Source organism: Carassius gibelio, chromosome B3 (assembly GCF_023724105.1).
Source record: "Carassius gibelio isolate Cgi1373 ecotype wild population from Czech Republic chromosome B3, carGib1.2-hapl.c, whole genome shotgun sequence".
Taxonomy (NCBI): Eukaryota; Metazoa; Chordata; class Actinopteri; order Cypriniformes; family Cyprinidae; genus Carassius; species Carassius gibelio.
Window position 1 is genome coordinate 40,954,865 of NC_068398.1, and position 22,928 is coordinate 40,977,792.

Genomic DNA, 22,928 nt, shown 5'->3' on the forward strand with positions numbered 1-22,928 from the left:
AACAGGAAAAATCGCTTGAATAAAATAACAGTGGAAAGCAATAAGTAGGCAAAAGGATGGAAACAGCCAGTTTTACTCATTGAAAAAAATAACAGTGGAAAGCAATAAGTAGGCAAAAGGATGGAAACAGCCAGTTTTACTCATTGAAAAGGGCTTAGTGTGGTAGCGTTGCCTCTATTTCCGGAAGGTGGAAGGCGGAAAAAGGAATGGAAAGAAACTATCAATCTGGTAGCGTGGCCGAGTGGTCTAAGGCGCTGGATTTAGGCTCCAGTCTCTCTGGGGGCGTGGGTTCGAATCCCACCGCTGCCAGCTGTGGTTTTAATTACAGAGGCCCTGTGTGTACTCGATGAAGTTTCTGAAAACGTGGTGAGAGTACACTTTGCCTTTCAGCGGCCAGGTGCTCAGCCTATCTCCTTTCTGCTAAAGCAGTCAGACTGAGTCCTGCTCCCGGGGCACTGTTCTCTGTGGTTAAGTCATTGCTGACGATTTTAGTCAATACTGTGTTGATCTGTTCTTCAGAACTCGCCTCAGACTTGCTGTGACAACAACATTGCCGCAAGCCCTAACCTGCTAGGGATCAGGTTTGTTTTGCAGCTTTTCGCCCTAGTCAGCATCAGGGAGGCCTTTCCACCGGTCTTAGCGAGCCGGAGAGCGCAGGAGTGCAGGGTAGCGTGGCCGATCGGTCCAAGGCGCTGGATTAAGGCTCCAGTCTCTTTGGGGTCGTGGGTTCGAATCCCACCGCTGCCAGTAGATGCTTTTGGAAGACTGCTGTGGCTGCGCAAAGTGATGCTGCGTGAACGTCCAAATTCAGCCGCTTTTACATTCCTTGCAATTCAGCCAAGTCGGTGCTGAAAGCCTGTCACGGCCTCTGCTCCTTCCTTACAGATGCACCGTGTTGAAGCAGGGACGTCAATAGTTTACAATCACAGTGAAGTTACTTCAAAACAGGAAAAATCGCTTGAATAAAATAACAGTGGAAAGCAATAAGTAGGCAAAAGGATGGAAACAGACAGTTTTACTCATTGAAAAAAATAACAGTGGAAAGCAATAAGTAGGCAAAAGGATGGAAACAGCCAGTTTTACTCATTGAAAAGGGCTTAGTGTGGTAGCGTTGCCTCTATTTCCGTAAGGTGGAAGGTGGAAATTTTAAGTGAAAATTTTAAGTGAAAATTTTAAGTGAAAATTTTAAGTGAAAGCGGTCCAAGGTGCTGGATTAAGGCTCCAGTCTCTTCGGGGTCGTGGGTTCGAATCCCACCGCTGCCAGTAGATGCTTTTGGAAGACTGCTGTGGCTGCGCAAAGTGATGCTGCGTGAACGTCCAAATTCAGCCGCTTTTACATTCCTTGCAATTCAGCCAAGTCGGTGCTGAAAGCCTGTCACGGCCTCTGCTCCTTCCTTACAGATGCACCGTGTTGAAGCAAGGACGTCAATAGTTTACAATCACAGTGAAGTTACTTCAAAACAGGAAAAATCGCTTGAATAAAATAACAGTGGAAAGCAATAAGTAGGCAAAAGGATGGAAACAGCCAGTTTTACTCATTGAAAAAAATAACAGTGGAAAGCAATAAGTAGGCAAAAGGATGGAAACAGCCAGTTTTACTCATTGAAAAAAATAACAGTGGAAAGCAATAAGTAGGCAAAAGGATGGAAACAGCCAGTTTTACTCATTGAAAAGGGCTTAGTGTGGTAGCGTTGCCTCTATTTCCGGAAGGTGGAAGGCGGAAAAAGGAATGGAGAGAAACTATCAATCTGGTAGCGTGGCCTTGTGGTCTAAGGCACTGGATTTAGGCTCCAGTCTCTCTGGGGGCGTGGGTTCGAATCCCACTGCTGCCAGCTGTGGTTTTAATTACAGAGGCCCTGTGTGTACTCGATGAAGGTTCTGAAAACGTGGTGAGAGTACACTTTGCCTTTCAGCGGCCAGGTGCTCAGCCTATCTCCTTTCTGCTAAAGCAGTCAGACTGAGTCCTGCTCCCGGGGCACTGTTCTCCTCTGTGGTTAAGTGACTACCGAAAGTTTCATTGCTGACGATTTTAGTCAATCCTGTGTTGATCTGTTCTTCAGAATTCGCCTCAGACTTGCTGTGACAGCAACATTGCCGCAAGCCCTAACCTGCTAGGGATCAGGTTTGTTTTACGAAAAACAGGATTAGAATGCAGCTTTTCGCCCTAGTCAGCATCAGGGAGGCCTTTCCACCGGTCTTAGCGAGCCGGAGAGCGCAGGAGTGCAGGGTAGCGTGGCCGAGCGGTCCAAGGCGCTGGATTAAGGCTCCAGTCTCTTCGGGGGCGTGGGTTCGAATCCCACCTCTGCCAGTAGATGCTTTTGGAAGACTGCTGTGGCTGCTCAAAGTGATGCTGCGTGAACGTCCAAATTCAGCCGCTTTTACATTCCTTGCAATTCAGCCAAGTCGGTGCTGAAAGCCTGTCACGGCCTCTGCTCCTTCCTTACAGATGCACCGTGTTGAAGCAGGGACGTCAATAGTTTACAATCACAGTGAAGTTACTTCAAAACAGGAAAAATCGCTTGAATAAAATAACAGTGGAAAGCAATAAGTAGGCAAAAGGATGGAAACAGCCAGTTTTACTCATTGAAAAAAATAACAGTGGAAAGCAATAAGTAGGCAAAAGGATGGAAACAGCCAGTTTTACTCATTGAAAAAAATAACAGTGGAAAGCAATAAGTAGGCAAAAGGATGGAAACAGCCAGTTTTACTCATTGAAAAGGGCTTAGTGTGGTAGCGTTGCCTCTATTTCCGGAAGGTGGAAGGTGGAAAAAGGAATGGAAAGAAACTATCAACCTGGTAGCGTGGCCGAGTGGTCTAAGGCGCTGGATTTAGGCTCCAGTCTCTCTTGGGGCGTGGGTTCGAATCCCACCGCTGCCAGCTGTGGTTTTAATTACAGAGGCCCTGTGTGTACTCGATGAAGGTTCTGAAAACGTGGTGAGAGTACACTTTGCCTTTCAGCGGCCAGGTGCTCAGCCTATCTCCTTTCTGCTAAAGCAGTCAGACTGAGTCCTGCTCCCGGGGCACTGTTCTCCTCTGTGGTTAAGTGACTACCGAAAGTTTCATTGCTGACGATTTTAGTCAATCCTGTGTTGATCTGTTCTTCAGAATTCGCCTCAGACTTGCTGTGACAGCAACATTGCCGCAAGCCCTAACCTGCTAGGGATCAGGTTTGTTTTACGAAAAACAGGATTAGAATGCAGCTTTTCGCCCTAGTCAGCATCAGGGAGGCCTTTCCACCGGTCTTAGCGAGCCGGAGAGCGCAGGAGTGCAGGGTAGCGTGGCCGAGCGGTCCAAGGCGCTGGATTAAGGCTCCAGTCTCTTCGGGGGCGTGGGTTCGAATCCCACCGCTGCCAGTAGATGCTTTTGGAAGACTGCTGTGGCTGCTCAAAGTGATGCTGCGTGAACGTCCAAATTCAGCCGCTTTTACATTCCTTGCAATTCAGCCAAGTCGGTGCTGAAAGCCTGTCACGGCCTCTGCTCCTTCCTTACAGATGCACCGTGTTGAAGCAGGGACGTCAATAGTTTACAATCACAGTGAAGTTACTTCAAAACAGGAAAAATCGCTTGAATAAAATAACAGTGGAAAGCAATAAGTAGGCAAAAGGATGGAAACAGCCAGTTTTACTCATTGAAAAAAATAACAGTGGAAAGCAATAAGTAGGCAAAAGGATGGAAACAGCCAGTTTTACTCATTGAAAAAAATAACAGTGGAAAGCAATAAGTAGGCAAAAGGATGGAAACAGCCAGTTTTACTCATTGAAAAGGGCTTAGTGTGGTAGCGTTGCCTCTATTTCCGGAAGGTGGAAGGTGGACAAAGGAATGGAAAGAAACTATCAACCTGGTAGCGTGGCCGAGTGGTCTAAGGCGCTGGATTTAGGCTCCAGTCTCTCTGGGGGCGTGGGTTCGAATCCCACCGCTGCCAGCTGTGGTTTTAATTACAGAGGCCCTGTGTGTACTCGATGAAGGTTCTGAAAACGTGGTGAGAGTACACTTTGCCTTTCAGCGGCCAGGTGCTCAGCCTATCTCCTTTCTGCTAAAGCAGTCAGACTGAGTCCTGCTCCCGGGGCACTGTTCTCCTCTGTGGTTAAGTGACTACCGAAAGTTTCATTGCTGACGATTTTAGTCAATCCTGTGTTGATCTGTTCTTCAGAATTCGCCTCAGACTTGCTGTGACAGCAACATTGCCGCAAGCCCTAACCTGCTAGGGATCTGGTTTGTTTTACGAAAAACAGGATTAGAATGCAGCTTTTCGCCCTAGTCAGCATCAGGGAGGCCTTTCCACCGGTCTTAGAGAGCCGGAGAGCGCAGGAGTGCAGGGTAGCGTGGCCGAGCGGTCCAAGGCGCTGGATTAAGGCTCCAGTCTCTTCGGGGGCGTGGGTTCGAATCCCACCGCTGCCAGTAGATGCTTTTGGAAGACTGCTGTGGCTGCGCAAAGTGATGCTGCGTGAACGTCCAAATTCAGCCGCTTTTACATTCATTGCAATTCAGCCAAGTCGGTGCTGAAAGCCTGTCACGGCGTCTGCTCCTTCCTTACAGATGCACCGTGTTGAAGCAGGGACGTCAATAGTTTACAATCACAGTGAAGTTACTTCAAAACAGGAAAAATCGCTTGAATAAAATAACAGTGGAAAGCAATAAGTAGGCAAAAGGATGGAAACAGCCAGTTTTACTCATTGAAAAAAATAACAGTGGAAAGCAATAAGTAGGCAAAAGGATGGAAACAGCCAGTTTTACTCATTGAAAAGGGCTTAGTGTGGTAGCGTTGCCTCTATTTCCGGAAGGTGGAAGGTGGAAAAAGGAATGGAAAGAAACTATCAACCTGGTAGCGTGGCCGAGTGGTCTAAGGCGCTGGATTTAGGCTCCAGTCTCTCTGGGGGCGTGGGTTCGAATCCCACCGCTGCCAGCTGTGGTTTTAATTACAGAGGCCCTGTGTGTACTCGATGAAGGTTCTGAAAACGTGGTGAGAGTACACTTTGCCTTTCAGCGGCCAGGTGCTCAGCCTATCTCCTTTCTGCTAAAGCAGTCAGACTGAGTCCTGCTCCCGGGGCACTGTTCTCCTCTGTGGTTAAGTGACTACCGAAAGTTTCATTGCTGACGATTTTAGTCAATCCTGTGTTGATCTGTTCTTCAGAATTCGCCTCAGACTTGCTGTGACAGCAACATTGCCGCAAGCCCTAACCTGCTAGGGATCAGGTTTGTTTTACGAAAAACAGGATTAGAATGCAGCTTTTCGCCCTAGTCAGCATCAGGGAGGCCTTTCCACCGGTCTTAGCGAGCCGGAGAGCGCAGGAGTGCAGGGTAGCGTGGCCGAGCGGTCCAAGGCGCTGGATTAAGGCTCCAGTCTCTTCGGGGGCGTGGGTTCGAATCCCACCGCTGCCAGTAGATGCTTTTGGAAGACTGCTGTGGCTGCTCAAAGTGATGCTGCGTGAACGTCCAAATTCAGCCGCTTTTACATTCCTTGCAATTCAGCCAAGTCGGTGCTGAAAGCCTGTCACGGCCTCTGCTCCTTCCTTACAGATGCACCGTGTTGAAGCAGGGACGTCAATAGTTTACAATCACAGTGAAGTTACTTCAAAACAGGAAAAATCGCTTGAATAAAATAACAGTGGAAAGCAATAAGTAGGCAAAAGGATGGAAACAGCCAGTTTTACTCATTGAAAAAAATAACAGTGGAAAGCAATAAGTAGGCAAAAGGATGGAAACAGCCAGTTTTACTCATTGAAAAAAATAACAGTGGAAAGCAATAAGTAGGCAAAAGGATGGAAACAGCCAGTTTTACTCATTGAAAAGGGCTTAGTGTGGTAGCGTTGCCTCTATTTCCGGAAGGTGGAAGGTGGAAAAAGGAATGGAAAGAAACTATCAACCTGGTAGCGTGGCCGAGTGGTCTAAGGCGCTGGATTTAGGCTCCAGTCTCTCTGGGGGCGTGGGTTCGAATCCCACTGCTGCCAGCTGTGGTTTTAATTACAGAGGCCCTGTGTGTACTCGATGAAGGTTCTGAAAACGTGGTGAGAGTACACTTTGCCTTTCAGCGGCCAGGTGCTCAGCCTATCTCCTTTCTGCTAAAGCAGTCAGACTGAGTCCTGCTCCCGGGGCACTGTTCTCTGTGGTTAAGTCATTGCTGACGATTTTAGTCAATACTGTGTTGATCTGTTCTTCAGAACTCGCCTCAGACTTGCTGTGACAACAACATTGCCGCAAGCCCTAACCTGCTAGGGATCAGGTTTGTTTTACGAAAAACAGGATTAGAATGCAGCTTTTCGCCCTAGTCAGCATCAGGGAGGCCTTTCCACCGGTCTTAGCGAGCCGGAGAGCGCAGGAGTGCAGGGTAGCGTGGCCGAGCGGTCCAAGGCGCTGGATTAAGGCTCCAGTCTCTTCGGGGGCGTGGGTTCGAATCCCACCGCTGCCAGTAGATGCTTTTGGAAGACTGCTGTGGCTGCGCAAAGTGATGCTGCGTGAACGTCCAAATTCAGCCGCTTTTACATTCCTTGCAATTCAGCCAAGTCGGTGCTGAAAGCCTGTCACGGCCTCTGCTCCTTCCTTACAGATGCACCGTGTTGAAGCAGGGACGTCAATAGTTTACAATCACAGTGAAGTTACTTCAAAACAGGAAAAATCGCTTGAATAAAATAACAGTGGAAAGCAATAAGTAGGCAAAAGGATGGAAACAGCCAGTTTTACTCATTGAAAAAAATAACAGTGGAAAGCAATAAGTAGGCAAAAGGATGGAAACAGCCAGTTTTACTCATTGAAAAAAATAACAGTGGAAAGCAATAAGTAGGCAAAAGGATGGAAACAGCCAGTTTTACTCATTGAAAAGGGCTTAGTGTGGTAGCGTTGCCTCTATTTCCGGAAGGTGGAAGGTGGAAAAAGGAATGGAAAGAAACTATCAACCTGGTAGCGTGGCCGAGTGGTCTAAGGCGCTGGATTTAGGCTCCAGTCTCTCTGGGGGCGTGGGTTCGAATCCCACCGCTGCCAGCTGTGGTTTTAATTACAGAGGCCCTGTGTGTACTCGATGAAGGTTCTGAAAACGTGGTGAGAGTACACTTTGCCTTTCAGCGGCCAGGTGCTCAGCCTATCTCCTTTCTGCTAAAGCAGTCAGACTGAGTCCTGCTCCCGGGGCACTGTTCTCTGTGGTTAAGTCATTGCTGACGATTTTAGTCAATACTGTGTTGATCTGTTCTTCAGAACTCGCCTCAGACTTGCTGTGACAACAACATTGCCGCAAGCCCTAACCTGCTAGGGATCAGGTTTGTTTTACGAAAAACAGGATTAGAATGCAGCTTTTCGCCCTAGTCAGCATCAGGGAGGCCTTTCCACCGGTCTTAGAGAGCCGGAGAGCGCAGGAGTGCAGGGTAGCGTGGCCGAGCGGTCCAAGGCGCTGGATTAAGGCTCCATTCTCTTTGGGGGTAGTGGGTTCGAATCCCACCGGTGCCAGTAGATGCTTTTGGAAGACTGCTGTGGCTGCTCAAAGTGATGCTGCGTGAACGTCCAAATTCAGCCGCTTTTACATTCCTTGCAATTCAGCCAAGTCGGTGCTGAAAGCCTGTCACGGCCTCTGCTCCTTCCTTACAGATGCACCGTGTTGAAGCAGGGACGTCAATAGTTTACAATCACAGTGAAGTTACTTCAAAACAGGAAAAATCGCTTGAATAAAATAACAGTGGAAAGCAATAAGTAGGCAAAAGGATGGAAACAGCCAGTTTTACTCATTGAAAAGGGCTTAGTGTGGTAGCGTTGCCTCTATTTCCGGAAGGTGGAAGGTGGAAAAAGGAATGGAAAGAAACTACCAACCTGGTAGCGTGGCCGAGTGGTCTAAGGCGCTGGATTTAGGCTCCAGTCTCTCTGGGGGCGTGGGTTCGAATCCCACCGCTGCCAGCTGTGGTTTTAATTACAGAGGCCCTGTGTGTACTCGATGAAGGTTCTGAAAACGTGGTGAGAGTACACTTTGCCTTTCAGCGGCCAGGTGCTCAGCCTATCTCCTTTCTGCTAAAGCAGTCAGACTGAGTCCTGCTCCCGGGGCACTGTTCTCTGTGGTTAAGTCATTGCTGACGATTTTAGTCAATACTGTGTTGATCTGTTCTTCAGAACTCACCTCAGACTTGCTGTGACAGCAACATTGCCGCAAGCCCTAACCTGCTAGGGATCAGGTTTGTTTTACGAAAAACAGGATTAGAATGCAGCTTTTCGCCCTAGTCAGCATCAGGGAGGCCTTTCCACCGGTCTTAGCGAGCCGGAGAGCGCAGGAGTGCAGGGTAGCGTGGCCGAGCGGTCCAAGGCGCTGGATTAAGGCTCCAGTCTCTTCGGGGGCGTGGGTTCGAATCCCACCGCTGCCAGTAGATGCTTTTGGAAGACTGCTGTGGCTGCGCAAAGTGATGCTGCGTGAACGTCCAAATTCAGCCGCTTTTACATTCCTTGCAATTCAGCCAAGTCGGTGCTGAAAGCCTGTCACGGCCTCTGCTCCTTCCTTACAGATGCACCGTGTTGAAGCAGGGACGTCAATAGTTTACAATCACAGTGAAGTTACTTCAAAACAGGAAAAATCGCTTGAATAAAATAACAGTGGAAAGCAATAAGTAGGCAAAAGGATGGAAACAGCCAGTTTTACTCATTGAAAAAAATAACAGTGGAAAGCAATAAGTAGGCAAAAGGATGGAAACAGCCAGTTTTACTCATTGAAAAGGGCTTAGTGTGGTAGCGTTGCCTCTATTTCCGGAAGGTGGAAGGTGGAAAAAGGAATGGAAAGAAACTATCAACCTGGTAGCGTGGCCGAGTGGTCTAAGGCGCTGGATTTAGGCTCCAGTCTCTCTGGGGGCGTGGGTTCGAATCCCACCGCTGCCAGCTGTGGTTTTAATTACAGAGGCCCTGTGTGTACTCGATGAAGGTTCTGAAAACGTGGTGAGAGTACACTTTGCCTTTCAGCGGCCAGGTGCTCAGCCTATCTCCTTTCTGCTAAAGCAGTCAGACTGAGTCCTGCTCCCGGGGCACTGTTCTCTGTGGTTAAGTCATTGCTGACGATTTTAGTCAATACTGTGTTGATCTGTTCTTCAGAACTCGCCTCAGACTTGCTGTGACAACAACATTGCCGCAAGCCCTAACCTGCTAGGGATCAGGTTTGTTTTACGAAAAACAGGATTAGAATGCAGCTTTTCGCCCTAGTCAGCATCAGGGAGGCCTTTCCACCGGTCTTAGCGAGCCGGAGAGCGCAGGAGTGCAGGGTAGCGTGGCCGAGCGGTCCAAGGCGCTGGATTCAGGCTCCAGTCTCTTCGGGGGCGTGGGTTCGAATCCCACCGCTGCCAGTAGATGCTTTTGGAAGACTGCTGTGGCTGCGCAAAGTGATGCTGCGTGAACGTCCAAATTCAGCCGCTTTTACATTCCTTGCAATTCAGCCAAGTCGGTGCTGAAAGCCTGTCACGGCCTCTGCTCCTTCCTTACAGATGCACCGTGTTGAAGCAGGGACGTCAATAGTTTACAATCACAGTGAAGTTACTTCAAAACAGGAAAAATCGCTTGAATAAAATAACAGTGGAAAGCAATAAGTAGGCAAAAGGATGGAAACAGCCAGTTTTACTCATTGAAAAAAATAACAGTGGAAAGCAATAAGTAGGCAAAAGGATGGAAACAGCCAGTTTTACTCATTGAAAAGGGCTTAGTGTGGTAGCGTTGCCTCTATTTCCGGAAGGTGGAAGGTGGAAATTTTAAGTGAAAATTTTAAGTGAAAATTTTAAGTGAAAATTTTAAGTGAAAGCGGTCCAAGGTGCTGGATTAAGGCTCCAGTCTCTTCGGGGTCGTGGGTTCGAATCCCACCGCTGCCAGTAGATGCTTTTGGAAGACTGCTGTGGCTGCGCAAAGTGATGCTGCGTGAACGTCCAAATTCAGCCGCTTTTACATTCCTTGCAATTCAGCCAAGTCGGTGCTGAAAGCCTGTCACGGCCTCTGCTCCTTCCTTACAGATGCACCGTGTTGAAGCAGGGACGTCAATAGTTTACAATCACAGTGAAGTTACTTCAAAACAGGAAAAATCGCTTGAATAAAATAACAGTGGAAAGCAATAAGTAGGCAATAGGATGGAAACAGCCAGTTTTACTCATTGAAAAAAATAACAGTGGAAAGCAATAAGTAGGCAAAAGGATGGAAACAGCCAGTTTTACTCATTGAAAAAAATAACAGTGGAAAGCAATAAGTAGGCAAAAGGATGGAAACAGCCAGTTTTACTCATTGAAAAGGGCTTAGTGTGGTAGCGTTGCCTCTATTTCCGGAAGGTGGAAGGCGGAAAAAGGAATGGAAAGAAACTATCAATCTGGTAGCGTGGCCTTGTGGTCTAAGGCGCTGGATTTAGGCTCCAGTCTCTCTGGGGGCGTGGGTTCGAATCCCACTGCTGCCAGCTGTGGTTTTAATTACAGAGGCCCTGTGTGTACTCGATGAAGGTTCTGAAAACGTGGTGAGAGTACACTTTGCCTTTCAGCGGCCAGGTGCTCAGCCTATCTCCTTTCTGCTAAAGCAGTCAGACTGAGTCCTGCTCCCGGGGCACTGTTCTCCTCTGTGGTTAAGTGACTACCGAAAGTTTCATTGCTGACGATTTTAGTCAATCCTGTGTTGATCTGTTCTTCAGAATTCGCCTCAGACTTGCTGTGACAGCAACATTGCCGCAAGCCCTAACCTGCTAGGGATCAGGTTTGTTTTACGAAAAACAGGATTAGAATGCAGCTTTTCGCCCTAGTCAGCATCAGGGAGGCCTTTCCACCGGTCTTAGCGAGCCGGAGAGCGCAGGAGTGCAGGGTAGCGTGGCCGAGCGGTCCAAGGCGCTGGATTAAGGCTCCAGTCTCTTCGGGGGCGTGGGTTCGAATCCCACCTCTTCCAGTAGATGCTTTTGGAAGACTGCTGTGGCTGCTCAAAGTGATGCTGCGTGAACGTCCAAATTCAGCCGCTTTTACATTCCTTGCAATTCAGCCAAGTCGGTGCTGAAAGCCTGTCACGGCCTCTGCTCCTTCCTTACAGATGCACCGTGTTGAAGCAGGGACGTCAATAGTTTACAATCACAGTGAAGTTACTTCAAAACAGGAAAAATCGCTTGAATAAAATAACAGTGGAAAGCAATAAGTAGGCAAAAGGATGGAAACAGCCAGTTTTACTCATTGAAAAAAATAACAGTGGAAAGCAATAAGTAGGCAAAAGGATGGAAACAGCCAGTTTTACTCATTGAAAAAAATAACAGTGGAAAGCAATAAGTAGGCAAAAGGATGGAAACAGCCAGTTTTACTCATTGAAAAGGGCTTAGTGTGGTAGCGTTGCCTCTATTTCCGGAAGGTGGAAGGTGGAAAAAGGAATGGAAAGAAACTATCAACCTGGTAGCGTGGCCGAGTGGTCTAAGGCGCTGGATTTAGGCTCCAGTCTCTCTGGGGGCGTGGGTTCGAATCCCACCGCTGCCAGCTGTGGTTTTAATTACAGAGGCCCTGTGTGTACTCGATGAAGGTTCTGAAAACGTGGTGAGAGTACACTTTGCCTTTCAGCGGCCAGGTGCTCAGCCTATCTCCTTTCTGCTAAAGCAGTCAGACTGAGTCCTGCTCCCGGGGCACTGTTCTCTGTGGTTAAGTCATTGCTGACGATTTTAGTCAATACTGTGTTGATCTGTTCTTCAGAACTCGCCTCAGACTTGCTGTGACAACAACATTGCCGCAAGCCCTAACCTGCTAGGGATCAGGTTTGTTTTACGAAAAACAGGATTAGAATGCAGCTTTTCGCCCTAGTCAGCATCAGGGAGGCCTTTCCACCGGTCTTAGCGAGCCGGAGAGCGCAGGAGTGCAGGGTAGCGTGGCCGAGCGGTCCAAGGCGCTGGATTAAGGCTCCAGTCTCTTCGGGGGCGTGGGTTCGAATCCCACCGCTGCCAGTAGATGCTTTTGGAAGACTGCTGTGGCTGCGCAAAGTGATGCTGCGTGAACGTCCAAATTCAGCCGCTTTTACATTCCTTGCTATTCAGCCAAGTCGGTGCTGAAAGCCTGTCACGGCCTCTGCTCCTTCCTTACAGATGGATCTGTTCTTCAGAATTCGCCTCAGACTTGCTGTGACAGCAACATTGCCGCAAGCCCTAACCTGCTAGGGATCTGGTTTGTTTTATGAAAAACAGGATTAGAATGCAGCTTTTCGCCCTAGTCAGCATCAGGGAGGCCTTTCCACCGGTCTTAGAGAGCCGGAGAGCGCAGGAGTGCAGGGTAGCGTGGCCGAGCGGTCCAAGGCGCTGGATTAAGGCTCCAGTCTCTTCGGGGTCGTGGGTTCGAATCCCACCGGTGCCAGTAGATGCTTTTGGAAGACTGCTGTGGCTGCTCAAAGTGATGCTGCGTGAACGTCCAAATTCAGCCGCTTTTACATTCCTTGCAATTCAGCCAAGTCGGTGCTGAAAGCCTGTCACGGCCTCTGCTCCTTCCTTACAGATGCACCGTGTTGAAGCAGGGACGTCAATAGTTTACAATCACAGTGAAGTTACTTCAAAACAGGAAAAATCGCTTGAATAAAATAACAGTGGAAAGCAATAAGTAGGCAAAAGGATGGAAACAGCCAGTTTTACTCATTGAAAAAAATAACAGTGGAAAGCAATAAGTAGGCAAAAGGATGGAAACAGCCAGTTTTACTCATTGAAAAGGGCTTAGTGTGGTAGCGTTGCCTCTATTTCCGGAAGGTGGAAGGTGGAAAAAGGAATGGAAAGAAACTATCAACCTGGTAGCGTGGCCGAGTGGTCTAAGGCGCTGGATTTAGGCTCCAGTCTCTCTGGGGGCGTGGGTTCGAATCCCACCGCTGCCAGCTGTGGTTTTAATTACAGAGGCCCTGTGTGTACTCGATGAAGGTTCTGAAAACGTGGTGAGAGTACACTTTGCCTTTCAGCGGCCAGGTGCTCAGCCTATCTCCTTTCTGCTAAAGCAGTCAGACTGAGTCCTGCTCCCGGGGCACTGTTCTCCTCTGTGGTTAAGTGACTACCGAAAGTTTCATTGCTGACGATTTTAGTCAATCCTGTGTTGATCTGTTCTTCAGAATTCGCCTCAGACTTGCTGTGACAGCAACATTGCCGCAAGCCCTAACCTGCTAGGGATCAGGTTTGTTTTACGAAAAACAGGATTAGAATGCAGCTTTTCGCCCTAGTCAGCATCAGGGAGGCCTTTCCACCGGTCTTAGCGAGCCGGAGAGCGCAGGAGTGCAGGGTAGCGTGGCCGAGCGGTCCAAGGCGCTGGATTAAGGCTCCAGTCTCTTCGGGGGCGTGGGTTCGAATCCCACCTCTGCCAGTAGATGCTTTTGGAAGACTGCTGTGGCTGCTCAAAGTGATGCTGCGTGAACGTCCAAATTCAGCCGCTTTTACATTCCTTGCAATTCAGCCAAGTCGGTGCTGAAAGCCTGTCACGGCCTCTGCTCCTTCCTTACAGATGCACCGTGTTGAAGCAGGGACGTCAATAGTTTACAATCACAGTGAAGTTACTTCAAAACAGGAAAAATCGCTTGAATAAAATAACAGTGGAAAGCAATAAGTAGGCAAAAGGATGGAAACAGCCAGTTTTACTCATTGAAAAAAATAACAGTGGAAAGCAATAAGTAGGCAAAAGGATGGAAACAGCCAGTTTTACTCATTGAAAAAAATAACAGTGGAAAGCAATAAGTAGGCAAAAGGATGGAAACAGCCAGTTTTACTCATTGAAAAGGGCTTAGTGTGGTAGCGTTGCCTCTATTTCCGGAAGGTGGAAGGTGGAAAAAGGAATGGAAAGAAACTATCAACCTGGTAGCGTGGCCGAGTGGTCTAAGGCGCTGGATTTAGGCTCCAGTCTCTCTGGGGGCGTGGGTTCGAATCCCACCGCTGCCAGCTGTGGTTTTAATTACAGAGGCCCTGTGTGTACTCGATGAAGGTTCTGAAAACGTGGTGAGAGTACACTTTGCCTTTCAGCGGCCAGGTGCTCAGCCTATCTCCTTTCTGCTAAAGCAGTCAGACTGAGTCCTGCTCCCGGGGCACTGTTCTCTGTGGTTAAGTCATTGCTGACGATTTTAGTCAATACTGTGTTGATCTGTTCTTCAGAACTCGCCTCAGACTTGCTGTGACAACAACATTGCCGCAAGCCCTAACCTGCTAGGGATCAGGTTTGTTTTACGAAAAACAGGATTAGAATGCAGCTTTTCGCCCTAGTCAGCATCAGGGAGGCCTTTCCACCGGTCTTAGCGAGCCGGAGAGCGCAGGAGTGCAGGGTAGCGTGGCCGAGCGGTCCAAGGCGCTGGATTAAGGCTCCAGTCTCTTCGGGGGCGTGGGTTCGAATCCCACCGCTGCCAGTAGATGCTTTTGGAAGACTGCTGTGGCTGCGCAAAGTGATGCTGCGTGAACGTCCAAATTCAGCCGCTTTTACATTCCTTGCTATTCAGCCAAGTCGGTGCTGAAAGCCTGTCACGGCCTCTGCTCCTTCCTTACAGATGGATCTGTTCTTCAGAATTCGCCTCAGACTTGCTGTGACAGCAACATTGCCGCAAGCCCTAACCTGCTAGGGATCTGGTTTGTTTTATGAAAAACAGGATTAGAATGCAGCTTTTCGCCCTAGTCAGCATCAGGGAGGCCTTTCCACCGGTCTTAGAGAGCCGGAGAGCGCAGGAGTGCAGGGTAGCGTGGCCGAGCGGTCCAAGGCGCTGGATTAAGGCTCCAGTCTCTTCGGGGTCGTGGGTTCGAATCCCACCGGTGCCAGTAGATGCTTTTGGAAGACTGCTGTGGCTGCTCAAAGTGATGCTGCGTGAACGTCCAAATTCAGCCGCTTTTACATTCCTTGCAATTCAGCCAAGTCGGTGCTGAAAGCCTGTCACGGCCTCTGCTCCTTCCTTACAGATGCACCGTGTTGAAGCAGGGACGTCAATAGTTTACAATCACAGTGAAGTTACTTCAAAACAGGAAAAATCGCTTGAATAAAATAACAGTGGAAAGCAATAAGTAGGCAAAAGGATGGAAACAGCCAGTTTTACTCATTGAAAAAAATAACAGTGGAAAGCAATAAGTAGGCAAAAGGATGGAAACAGCCAGTTTTACTCATTGAAAAGGGCTTAGTGTGGTAGCGTTGCCTCTATTTCCGGAAGGTGGAAGGTGGAAAAAGGAATGGAAAGAAACTATCAACCTGGTAGCGTGGCCGAGTGGTCTAAGGCGCTGGATTTAGGCTCCAGTCTCTCTGGGGGCGTGGGTTCGAATCCCACCGCTGCCAGCTGTGGTTTTAATTACAGAGGCCCTGTGTGTACTCGATGAAGGTTCTGAAAACGTGGTGAGAGTACACTTTGCCTTTCAGCGGCCAGGTGCTCAGCCTATCTCCTTTCTGCTAAAGCAGTCAGACTGAGTCCTGCTCCCGGGGCACTGTTCTCCTCTGTGGTTAAGTGACTACCGAAAGTTTCATTGCTGACGATTTTAGTCAATCCTGTGTTGATCTGTTCTTCAGAATTCGCCTCAGACTTGCTGTGACAGCAACATTGCCGCAAGCCCTAACCTGCTAGGGATCAGGTTTGTTTTACGAAAAACAGGATTAGAATGCAGCTTTTCGCCCTAGTCAGCATCAGGGAGGCCTTTCCACCGGTCTTAGCGAGCCGGAGAGCGCAGGAGTGCAGGGTAGCGTGGCCGATCGGTCCAAGGCGCTGGATTAAGGCTCCAGTCTCTTTGGGGTCGTGGGTTCGAATCCCACCGCTGCCAGTAGATGCTTTTGGAAGACTGCTGTGGCTGCGCAAAGTGATGCTGCGTGAACGTCCAAATTCAGCCGCTTTTACATTCCTTGCAATTCAGCCAAGTCGGTGCTGAAAGCCTGTCACGGCCTCTGCTCCTTCCTTACAGATGCACCGTGTTGAAGCAGGGACGTCAATAGTTTACAATCACAGTGAAGTTACTTCAAAACAGGAAAAATCGCTTGAATAAAATAACAGTGGAAAGCAATAAGTAGGCAAAAGGATGGAAACAGCCAGTTTTACTCATTGAAAAAAATAACAGTGGAAAGCAATAAGTAGGCAAAAGGATGGAAACAGCCAGTTTTACTCATTGAAAAAAATAACAGTGGAAAGCAATAAGTAGGCAAAAGGATGGAAACAGCCAGTTTTACTCATTGAAAAGGGCTTAGTGTGGTAGCGTTGCCTCTATTTCCGGAAGGTGGAAGGCGGAAAAAGGAATGGAAAGAAACCATCAATCTGGTAGCGTGGCCGAGTGGTCTAAGGCGCTGGATTTAGGCTCCAGTCTCTCTGGGGGCGTGGGTTCGAATCCCACCGCTGCCAGCTGTGGTTTTAATTACAGAGGCCCTGTGTGTACTCGATGAAGGTTCTGAAAACGTGGTGAGAGTACACTTTGCCTTTCAGCGGCCAGGTGCTCAGCCTATCTCCTTTCTGCTAAAGCAGTCAGACTGAGTCCTGCTCCCGGGGCACTGTTCTCCTCTGTGGTTAAGTGACTACCGAAAGTTTCATTGCTGACGATTTTAGTCAATCCTGTGTTGATCTGTTCTTCAGAATTCGCCTCAGACTTGCTGTGACAGCAACATTGCCGCAAGCCCTAACCTGCTAGGGATCAGGTTTGTTTTACGAAAAACAGGATTAGAATGCAGCTTTTCGCCCTAGTCAGCATCAGGGAGGCCTTTCCACCGGTCTTAGCGAGCCGGAGAGCGCAGGAGTGCAGGGTAGCGTGGCCGAGTGGTCCAAGGCGCTGGATTAAGGCTCCAGTCTCTTCGGGGGCGTGGGTTCGAATCCCACCGCTGCCAGTAGATGCTTTTGGAAGACTGCTGTGGCTGCTCAAAGTGATGCTGCGTGAACGTCCAAATTCAGCCGCTTTTACATTCCTTGCAATTCAGCCAAGTCGGTGCTGAAAGCCTGTCACGGCCTCTGCTCCTTCCTTACAGATGCACCGTGTTGAAGCAGGGACGTCAATAGTTTACAATCACAGTGAAGTTACTTCAAAACAGGAAAAATCGCTTGAATAAAATAACAGTGGAAAGCAATAAGTAGGCAAAAGGATGGAAACAGCCAGTTTTACTCATTGAAAAAAATAACAGTGGAAAGCAATAAGTAGGCAAAAGGATGGAAACAGCCAGTTTTACTCATTGAAAAAAATAACAGTGGAAAGCAATAAGTAGGCAAAAGGATGGAAACAGCCAGTTTTACTCATTGAAAAGGGGTTAGTGTGATAGCGTTGCCTCTATTTCCGGAAGGTGGAAGGCGGAAAAAGGAATGGAAAGAAACTATCAATCTGGTAGCGTGGCCGAGTGGTCTAAGGCGCTGGATTTAGGCTCCAGTCTCTCTGGGGGCGTGGGTTCGAATCCCACCGCTGCCAGCTGTGGTTTTAATTACAGAGGCCCTGTGTGTACTCGATGAAGGTTCTGAAAACGTGGTGAGAGTACACTTTGCCTTTCAGCGGCCAGGTGCTCAGCCTATCTCCTTTCTGCTAAAGCAGTCAGACTGAGTCCTGCTCCCGGGGCACTGTTCTCCTCTGTGGTTAAGTGACTACCGAAAGTTTCATTGCTGACGATTTTAGTCAATCCTGTGTTGATCTGTTCTTCAGAATTCGCCTCAGACTTGCTGTGACAGCAACATTGCCGCAAGCCCTAACCTGCTAGGGATCAGGTTTGTTTTACGAAAAACAGGATTAGAATGCAGCTTTTCGCCCTAGTCAGCATCAGGGAGGCCTTTCCACCGGTCTTAGCGAGCCGGAGAGCGCAGGAGTGCAGGGTAGCGTGGCCGATCGGTCCAAGGCGCTGGATTAAGGCTCCAGTCTCTTTGGGGTCGTGGGTTCGAATCCCACCGCTGCCAGTAGATGCTTTTGGAAGACTGCTGTGGCTGCGCAAAGTGATGCTGCGTGAACGTCCAAATTCAGCCGCTTTTACATTCCTTGCAATTCAGCCAAGTCGGTGCTGAAAGCCTGTCACGGCCTCTGCTCCTTCCTTACAGATGCACCGTGTTGAAGCAGGGACGTCAATAGTTTACAATCACAGTGAAGTTACTTCAAAACAGGAAAAATCGCTTGAATAAAATAACAGTGGAAAGCAATAAGTAGGCAAAAGGATGGAAACAGACAGTTTTACTCATTGAAAAAAATAACAGTGGAAAGCAATAAGTAGGCAAAAGGATGGAAACAGCCAGTTTTACTCATTGAAAAGGGCTTAGTGTGGTAGCGTTGCCTCTATTTCCGTAAGGTGGAAGGTGGAAATTTTAAGTGAAAATTTTAAGTGAAAATTTTAAGTGAAAGCGGTCCAAGGTGCTGGATTAAGGCTCCAGTCTCTTCGGGGTCGTGGGTTCGAATCCCACCGCTGCCAGTAGATGCTTTTGGAAGACTGCTGTGGCTGCGCAAAGTGATGCTGCGTGAACGTCCAAATTCAGCCGCTTTTACATTCCTTGCAATTCAGCCAAGTCGGTGCTGAAAGCCTGTCACGGCCTCTGCTCCTTCCTTACAGATGCACCGTGTTGAAGCAGGGACGTCAATAGTTTACAATCACAGTGAAGTTACTTCAAAACAGGAAAAATCGCTTGAATAAAATAACAGTGGAAAGCAATAAGTAGGCAAAAGGATGGAAACAGCCAGTTTTACTCATTGAAAAAAATAACAGTGGAAAGCAATAAGTAGGCAAAAGGATGGAAACAGCCAGTTTTACTCATTGAAAAAAATAACAGTGGAAAGCAATAAGTAGGCAAAAGGATGGAAACAGCCAGTTTTACTCATTGAAAAAAATAACAGTGGAAAGCAATAAGTAGGCAAAAGGATGGAAACAGCCAGTTTTACTCATTGAAAAGGGCTTAGTGTGGTAGCGTTGCCTCTATTTCCGGAAGGTGGAAGGCGGAAAAAGGAATGGAAAGAAACTATCAATCTGGTAGCGTGGCCTTGTGGTCTAAGGCGCTGGATTAGGCTCCAGTCTCTCTGGGGGCGTGGGTTCGAATCCCACTGCTGCCAGCTGTGGTTTTAATTACAGAGGCCCTGTGTGTACTCGATGAAGGTTCTGAAAACGTGGTGAGAGTACACTTTGCCTTTCAGCGGCCAGGTGCTCAGCCTATCTCCTTTCTGCTAAAGCAGTCAGACTGAGTCCTGCTCCCGGGGCACTGTTCTCCTCTGTGGTTAAGTGACTACCGAAAGTTTCATTGCTGACGATTTTAGTCAATCCTGTGTTGATCTGTTCTTCAGAATTCGCCTCAGACTTGCTGTGACAGCAACATTGCCGCAAGCCCTAACCTGCTAGGGATCAGGTTTGTTTTACGAAAAACAGGATTAGAATGCAGCTTTTCGCCCTAGTCAGCATCAGGGAGGCCTTTCCACCGGTCTTAGCGAGCCGGAGAGCGCAGGAGTGCAGGGTAGCGTGGCCGAGCGGTCCAAGGCGCTGGATTAAGGCTCCAGTCTCTTCGGGGGCGTGGGTTCGAATCCCACCTCTGCCAGTAGATGCTTTTGGAAGACTGCTGTGGCTGCTCAAAGTGATGCTGCGTGAACGTCCAAATTCAGCCGCTTTTACATTCCTTGCAATTCAGCCAAGTCGGTGCTGAAAGCCTGTCACGGCCTCTGCTCCTTCCTTACAGATGCACCGTGTTGAAGCAGGGACGTCAATAGTTTACAATCACAGTGAAGTTACTTCAAAACAGGAAAAATCGCTTGAATAAAATAACAGTGGAAAGCAATAAGTAGGCAAAAGGATGGAAACAGCCAGTTTTACTCATTGAAAAAAATAACAGTGGAAAGCAATAAGTAGGCAAAAGGATGGAAACAGCCAGTTTTACTCATTGAAAAAAATAACAGTGGAAAGCAATAAGTAGGCAAAAGGATGGAAACAGCCAGTTTTACTCATTGAAAAGGGGTTAGTGTGATAGCGTTGCCTCTATTTCCGGAAGGTGGAAAAAGGAATGGAAAGAAACTATCATTCTGGTAGCGTGGCCGAGTGGTCTAAGGCGCTGGATTTAGGCTCCAGTCTCTCTGGGGGCGTGGGTTCGAATCCCACCGCTGCCAGCTGTGGTTTTAATTACAGAGGCCCTGTGTGTACTCGATGAAGGTTCTGAAAACGTGGTGAGAGTACACTTTGCCTTTCAGCGGCCAGGTGCTCAGCCTATCTCCTTTCTGCTAAAGCAGTCAGACTGAGTCCTGCTCCCGGGGCACTGTTCTCTGTGGTTAAGTCATTGCTGACGATTTTAGTCAATACTGTGTTGATCTGTTCTTCAGAACTCGCCTCAGACTTGCTGTGACAGCAACATTGCCGCAAGCCCTAACCTGCTAGGGATCAGGTTTGTTTTACGAAAAACAGGATTAGAATGCAGCTTTTCGCCCTAGTCAGCATCAGGGAGGCCTTTCCACCGGTCTTAGCGAGCCGGAGAGCGCAGGAGTGCAGGGTAGCGTGGCCGAGCGGTCCAAGGCGCTGGATTAAGGCTCCAGTCTCTTCGGGGGCGTGGGTTCGAATCCCACCGCTGCCAGTAGATGCTTTTGGAAGACTGCTGTGGCTGCGCAAAGTGATGCTGCGTGAACGTCCAAATTCAGCCGCTTTTACATTCCTTGCAATTCAGCCAAGTCGGTGCTGAAAGCCTGTCACGGCCTCTGCTCCTTCCTTACAGATGCACCGTGTTGAAGCAGGGACGTCAATAGTTTACAATCACAGTGAAGTTACTTCAAAACAGGAAAAATCGCTTGAATAAAATAACAGTGGAAAGCAATAAGTAGGCAAAAGGATGGAAACAGCCAGTTTTACTCATTGAAAAAAATAACAGTGGAAAGCAATAAGTAGGCAAAAGGATGGAAACAGCCAGTTTTACTCATTGAAAAGGGCTTAGTGTGGTAGCGTTGCCTCTATTTCCGGAAGGTGGAAGGTGGAAAAAGGAATGGAAAGAAACTATCAACCTGGTAGCGTGGCCGAGTGGTCTAAGGCGCTGGATTTAGGCTCCAGTCTCTCTGGGGGCGTGGGTTCGAATCCCACCGCTGCCAGCTGTGGTTTTAATTACAGAGGCCCTGTGTGTACTCGATGAAGGTTCTGAAAACGTGGTGAGAGTACACTTTGCCTTTCAGCGGCCAGGTGCTCAGCCTATCTCCTTTCTGCTAAAGCAGTCAGACTGAGTCCTGCTCCCGGGGCACTGTTCTCCTCTGTGGTTAAGTGACTACCGAAAGTTTCATTGCTGACGATTTTAGTCAATCCTGTGTTGATCTGTTCTTCAGAATTCGCCTCAGACTTGCTGTGACAGCAACATTGCCGCAAGCCCTAACCTGCTAGGGATCAGGTTTGTTTTACGAAAAACCGGATTAGAATGCAGCTTTTCGCCCTAGTCAGCATCAGGGAGGCCTTTCCACCGGTCTTAGCGAGCCGGAGAGCGCAGGAGTGCAGGGTAGCGTGGCCGATCGGTCCAAGGCGCTGGATTAAGGCTCCAGTCTCTTTGGGGTCGTGGGTTCGAATCCCACCGCTGCCAGTAGATGCTTTTGGAAGACTGCTGTGGCTGCGCAAAGTGATGCTGCGTGAACGTCCAAATTCAGCCGCTTTTACATTCCTTGCAATTCAGCCAAGTCGGTGCTGAAAGCCTGTCACGGCCTCTGCTCCTTCCTTACAGATGCACCGTGTTGAAGCAGGGACGTCAATAGTTTACAATCACAGTGAAGTTACTTCAAAACAGGAAAAATCGCTTGAATAAAATAACAGTGGAAAGCAATAAGTAGGCAAAAGGATGGAAACAGACAGTTTTACTCATTGAAAAAAATAACAGTGGAAAGCAATAAGTAGGCAAAAGGATGGAAACAGCCAGTTTTACTCATTGAAAAGGGCTTAGTGTGGTAGCGTTGCCTCTATTTCCGTAAGGTGGAAGGTGGAAATTTTAAGTGGAAATTTTAAGTGAAAATTTTAAGTGAAAATTTTAAGTGAAAGCGGTCCAAGGTGCTGGATTAAGGCTCCAGTCTCTTCGGGGTCGTGGGTTCGAATCCCACCGCTGCCAGTAGATGCTTTTGGAAGACTGCTGTGGCTGCGCAAAGTGATGCTGCGTGAACGTCCAAATTCAGCCGCTTTTACATTCCTTGCAATTCAGCCAAGTCGGTGCTGAAAGCCTGTCACGGCCTCTGCTCCTTCCTTACAGATGCACCGTGTTGAAGCAAGGACGTCAATAGTTTACAATCACAGTGAAGTTACTTCAAAACAGGAAAAATCGCTTGAATAAAATAACAGTGGAAAGCAATAAGTAGGCAAAAGGATGGAAACAGCCAGTTTTACTCATTGAAAAAAATAACAGTGGAAAGCAATAAGTAGGCAAAAGGATGAAAACAGCCAGTTTTACTCATTGAAAAAAATAACAGTGGAAAGCAATAAGTAGGCAAAAGGATGGAAACAGCCAGTTTTACTCATTGAAAAGGGCTTAGTGTGGTAGCGTTGCCTCTATTTCCGGAAGGTGGAAGGCGGAAAAAGGAATGGAATGAAACTATCAATCTGGTAGCGTGGCCTTGTGGTCTAAGGCGCTGGATTAGGCTCCAGTCTCTCTGGGGGCGTGGGTTCGAATCCCACTGCTGCCAGCTGTGGTTTTAATTACAGAGGCCCTGTGTGTACTCGATGAAGGTTCTGAAAACGTGGTGAGAGTACACTTTGCCTTTCAGCGGCCAGGTGCTCAGCCTATCTCCTTTCTGCTAAAGCAGTCAGACTGAGTCCTGCTCCCGGGGCACTGTTCTCCTCTGTGGTTAAGTGACTACCGAAAGTTTCATTGCTGACGATTTTAGTCAATCCTGTGTTGATCTGTTCTTCAGAATTCGCCTCAGACTTGCTGTGACAGCAACATTGCCGCAAGCCCTAACCTGCTAGGGATCAGGTTTGTTTTACGAAAAACAGGATTAGAATGCAGCTTTTCGCCCTAGTCAGCATCAGGGAGGCCTTTCCACCGGTCTTAGCGAGCCGGAGAGCGCAGGAGTGCAGGGTAGCGTGGCCGAGCGGTCCAAGGCGCTGGATTAAGGCTCCAGTCTCTTCGGGGGCGTGGGTTCGAAT

At 48.4% G+C, this 22,928-nt stretch overlaps 1 protein-coding gene and 39 non-coding genes across 42 annotated transcripts in view; all 40 read left to right on the plus strand.

Annotated features, from left to right (window-relative positions):
• The window catches only part of LOC127953344 (zinc finger protein 271-like), an 838,866-nt gene that overhangs the window by 220,962 nt on the left and 594,976 nt on the right, over positions 1–22,928 (plus strand). The window lies entirely within an intron of this gene.
• trnal-uag (transfer RNA leucine (anticodon UAG)) lies at positions 228–309 on the plus strand. The gene has a single exon. It is a non-coding gene; the product is annotated as a tRNA-Leu (tRNA).
• On the plus strand, positions 666–747 carry trnal-aag (transfer RNA leucine (anticodon AAG)). Its single transcript has one exon. It is a non-coding gene; the product is annotated as a tRNA-Leu (tRNA).
• trnal-uag (transfer RNA leucine (anticodon UAG)) lies at positions 1,751–1,832 on the plus strand. The gene has a single exon. It is a non-coding gene; the product is annotated as a tRNA-Leu (tRNA).
• Positions 2,227–2,308, plus strand: trnal-aag (transfer RNA leucine (anticodon AAG)). Its single transcript has one exon. It is a non-coding gene; the product is annotated as a tRNA-Leu (tRNA).
• trnal-uag (transfer RNA leucine (anticodon UAG)) lies at positions 2,796–2,877 on the plus strand. The gene has a single exon. It is a non-coding gene; the product is annotated as a tRNA-Leu (tRNA).
• trnal-aag (transfer RNA leucine (anticodon AAG)) lies at positions 3,272–3,353 on the plus strand. The gene has a single exon. It is a non-coding gene; the product is annotated as a tRNA-Leu (tRNA).
• trnal-uag (transfer RNA leucine (anticodon UAG)) lies at positions 3,841–3,922 on the plus strand. Its single transcript has one exon. It is a non-coding gene; the product is annotated as a tRNA-Leu (tRNA).
• On the plus strand, positions 4,317–4,398 carry trnal-aag (transfer RNA leucine (anticodon AAG)). Its single transcript has one exon. It is a non-coding gene; the product is annotated as a tRNA-Leu (tRNA).
• trnal-uag (transfer RNA leucine (anticodon UAG)) lies at positions 4,822–4,903 on the plus strand. Its single transcript has one exon. It is a non-coding gene; the product is annotated as a tRNA-Leu (tRNA).
• trnal-aag (transfer RNA leucine (anticodon AAG)) lies at positions 5,298–5,379 on the plus strand. The gene has a single exon. It is a non-coding gene; the product is annotated as a tRNA-Leu (tRNA).
• Positions 5,867–5,948, plus strand: trnal-uag (transfer RNA leucine (anticodon UAG)). Its single transcript has one exon. It is a non-coding gene; the product is annotated as a tRNA-Leu (tRNA).
• trnal-aag (transfer RNA leucine (anticodon AAG)) lies at positions 6,325–6,406 on the plus strand. The gene has a single exon. It is a non-coding gene; the product is annotated as a tRNA-Leu (tRNA).
• trnal-uag (transfer RNA leucine (anticodon UAG)) lies at positions 6,894–6,975 on the plus strand. Its single transcript has one exon. It is a non-coding gene; the product is annotated as a tRNA-Leu (tRNA).
• On the plus strand, positions 7,794–7,875 carry trnal-uag (transfer RNA leucine (anticodon UAG)). Its single transcript has one exon. It is a non-coding gene; the product is annotated as a tRNA-Leu (tRNA).
• Positions 8,252–8,333, plus strand: trnal-aag (transfer RNA leucine (anticodon AAG)). Its single transcript has one exon. It is a non-coding gene; the product is annotated as a tRNA-Leu (tRNA).
• trnal-uag (transfer RNA leucine (anticodon UAG)) lies at positions 8,757–8,838 on the plus strand. The gene has a single exon. It is a non-coding gene; the product is annotated as a tRNA-Leu (tRNA).
• On the plus strand, positions 9,215–9,296 carry trnal-cag (transfer RNA leucine (anticodon CAG)). Its single transcript has one exon. It is a non-coding gene; the product is annotated as a tRNA-Leu (tRNA).
• On the plus strand, positions 10,300–10,381 carry trnal-uag (transfer RNA leucine (anticodon UAG)). The gene has a single exon. It is a non-coding gene; the product is annotated as a tRNA-Leu (tRNA).
• trnal-aag (transfer RNA leucine (anticodon AAG)) lies at positions 10,776–10,857 on the plus strand. Its single transcript has one exon. It is a non-coding gene; the product is annotated as a tRNA-Leu (tRNA).
• On the plus strand, positions 11,345–11,426 carry trnal-uag (transfer RNA leucine (anticodon UAG)). The gene has a single exon. It is a non-coding gene; the product is annotated as a tRNA-Leu (tRNA).
• Positions 11,803–11,884, plus strand: trnal-aag (transfer RNA leucine (anticodon AAG)). Its single transcript has one exon. It is a non-coding gene; the product is annotated as a tRNA-Leu (tRNA).
• trnal-aag (transfer RNA leucine (anticodon AAG)) lies at positions 12,206–12,287 on the plus strand. The gene has a single exon. It is a non-coding gene; the product is annotated as a tRNA-Leu (tRNA).
• trnal-uag (transfer RNA leucine (anticodon UAG)) lies at positions 12,711–12,792 on the plus strand. Its single transcript has one exon. It is a non-coding gene; the product is annotated as a tRNA-Leu (tRNA).
• Positions 13,187–13,268, plus strand: trnal-aag (transfer RNA leucine (anticodon AAG)). Its single transcript has one exon. It is a non-coding gene; the product is annotated as a tRNA-Leu (tRNA).
• Positions 13,756–13,837, plus strand: trnal-uag (transfer RNA leucine (anticodon UAG)). Its single transcript has one exon. It is a non-coding gene; the product is annotated as a tRNA-Leu (tRNA).
• On the plus strand, positions 14,214–14,295 carry trnal-aag (transfer RNA leucine (anticodon AAG)). The gene has a single exon. It is a non-coding gene; the product is annotated as a tRNA-Leu (tRNA).
• On the plus strand, positions 14,617–14,698 carry trnal-aag (transfer RNA leucine (anticodon AAG)). The gene has a single exon. It is a non-coding gene; the product is annotated as a tRNA-Leu (tRNA).
• Positions 15,122–15,203, plus strand: trnal-uag (transfer RNA leucine (anticodon UAG)). The gene has a single exon. It is a non-coding gene; the product is annotated as a tRNA-Leu (tRNA).
• trnal-aag (transfer RNA leucine (anticodon AAG)) lies at positions 15,598–15,679 on the plus strand. The gene has a single exon. It is a non-coding gene; the product is annotated as a tRNA-Leu (tRNA).
• Positions 16,167–16,248, plus strand: trnal-uag (transfer RNA leucine (anticodon UAG)). The gene has a single exon. It is a non-coding gene; the product is annotated as a tRNA-Leu (tRNA).
• On the plus strand, positions 16,643–16,724 carry trnal-aag (transfer RNA leucine (anticodon AAG)). The gene has a single exon. It is a non-coding gene; the product is annotated as a tRNA-Leu (tRNA).
• On the plus strand, positions 17,212–17,293 carry trnal-uag (transfer RNA leucine (anticodon UAG)). Its single transcript has one exon. It is a non-coding gene; the product is annotated as a tRNA-Leu (tRNA).
• Positions 17,688–17,769, plus strand: trnal-aag (transfer RNA leucine (anticodon AAG)). The gene has a single exon. It is a non-coding gene; the product is annotated as a tRNA-Leu (tRNA).
• Positions 19,299–19,380, plus strand: trnal-aag (transfer RNA leucine (anticodon AAG)). Its single transcript has one exon. It is a non-coding gene; the product is annotated as a tRNA-Leu (tRNA).
• trnal-uag (transfer RNA leucine (anticodon UAG)) lies at positions 19,861–19,942 on the plus strand. The gene has a single exon. It is a non-coding gene; the product is annotated as a tRNA-Leu (tRNA).
• Positions 20,319–20,400, plus strand: trnal-aag (transfer RNA leucine (anticodon AAG)). The gene has a single exon. It is a non-coding gene; the product is annotated as a tRNA-Leu (tRNA).
• Positions 20,824–20,905, plus strand: trnal-uag (transfer RNA leucine (anticodon UAG)). The gene has a single exon. It is a non-coding gene; the product is annotated as a tRNA-Leu (tRNA).
• trnal-aag (transfer RNA leucine (anticodon AAG)) lies at positions 21,300–21,381 on the plus strand. Its single transcript has one exon. It is a non-coding gene; the product is annotated as a tRNA-Leu (tRNA).
• Positions 22,860–22,928, plus strand: part of trnal-aag (transfer RNA leucine (anticodon AAG)) — an 82-nt gene continuing 13 nt past the window's right edge. The window contains exon 1 of the tRNA in view: positions 22,860–22,928. This exon is cut by the window's right edge and continues 13 nt beyond it. This is a non-coding gene — a tRNA (tRNA-Leu).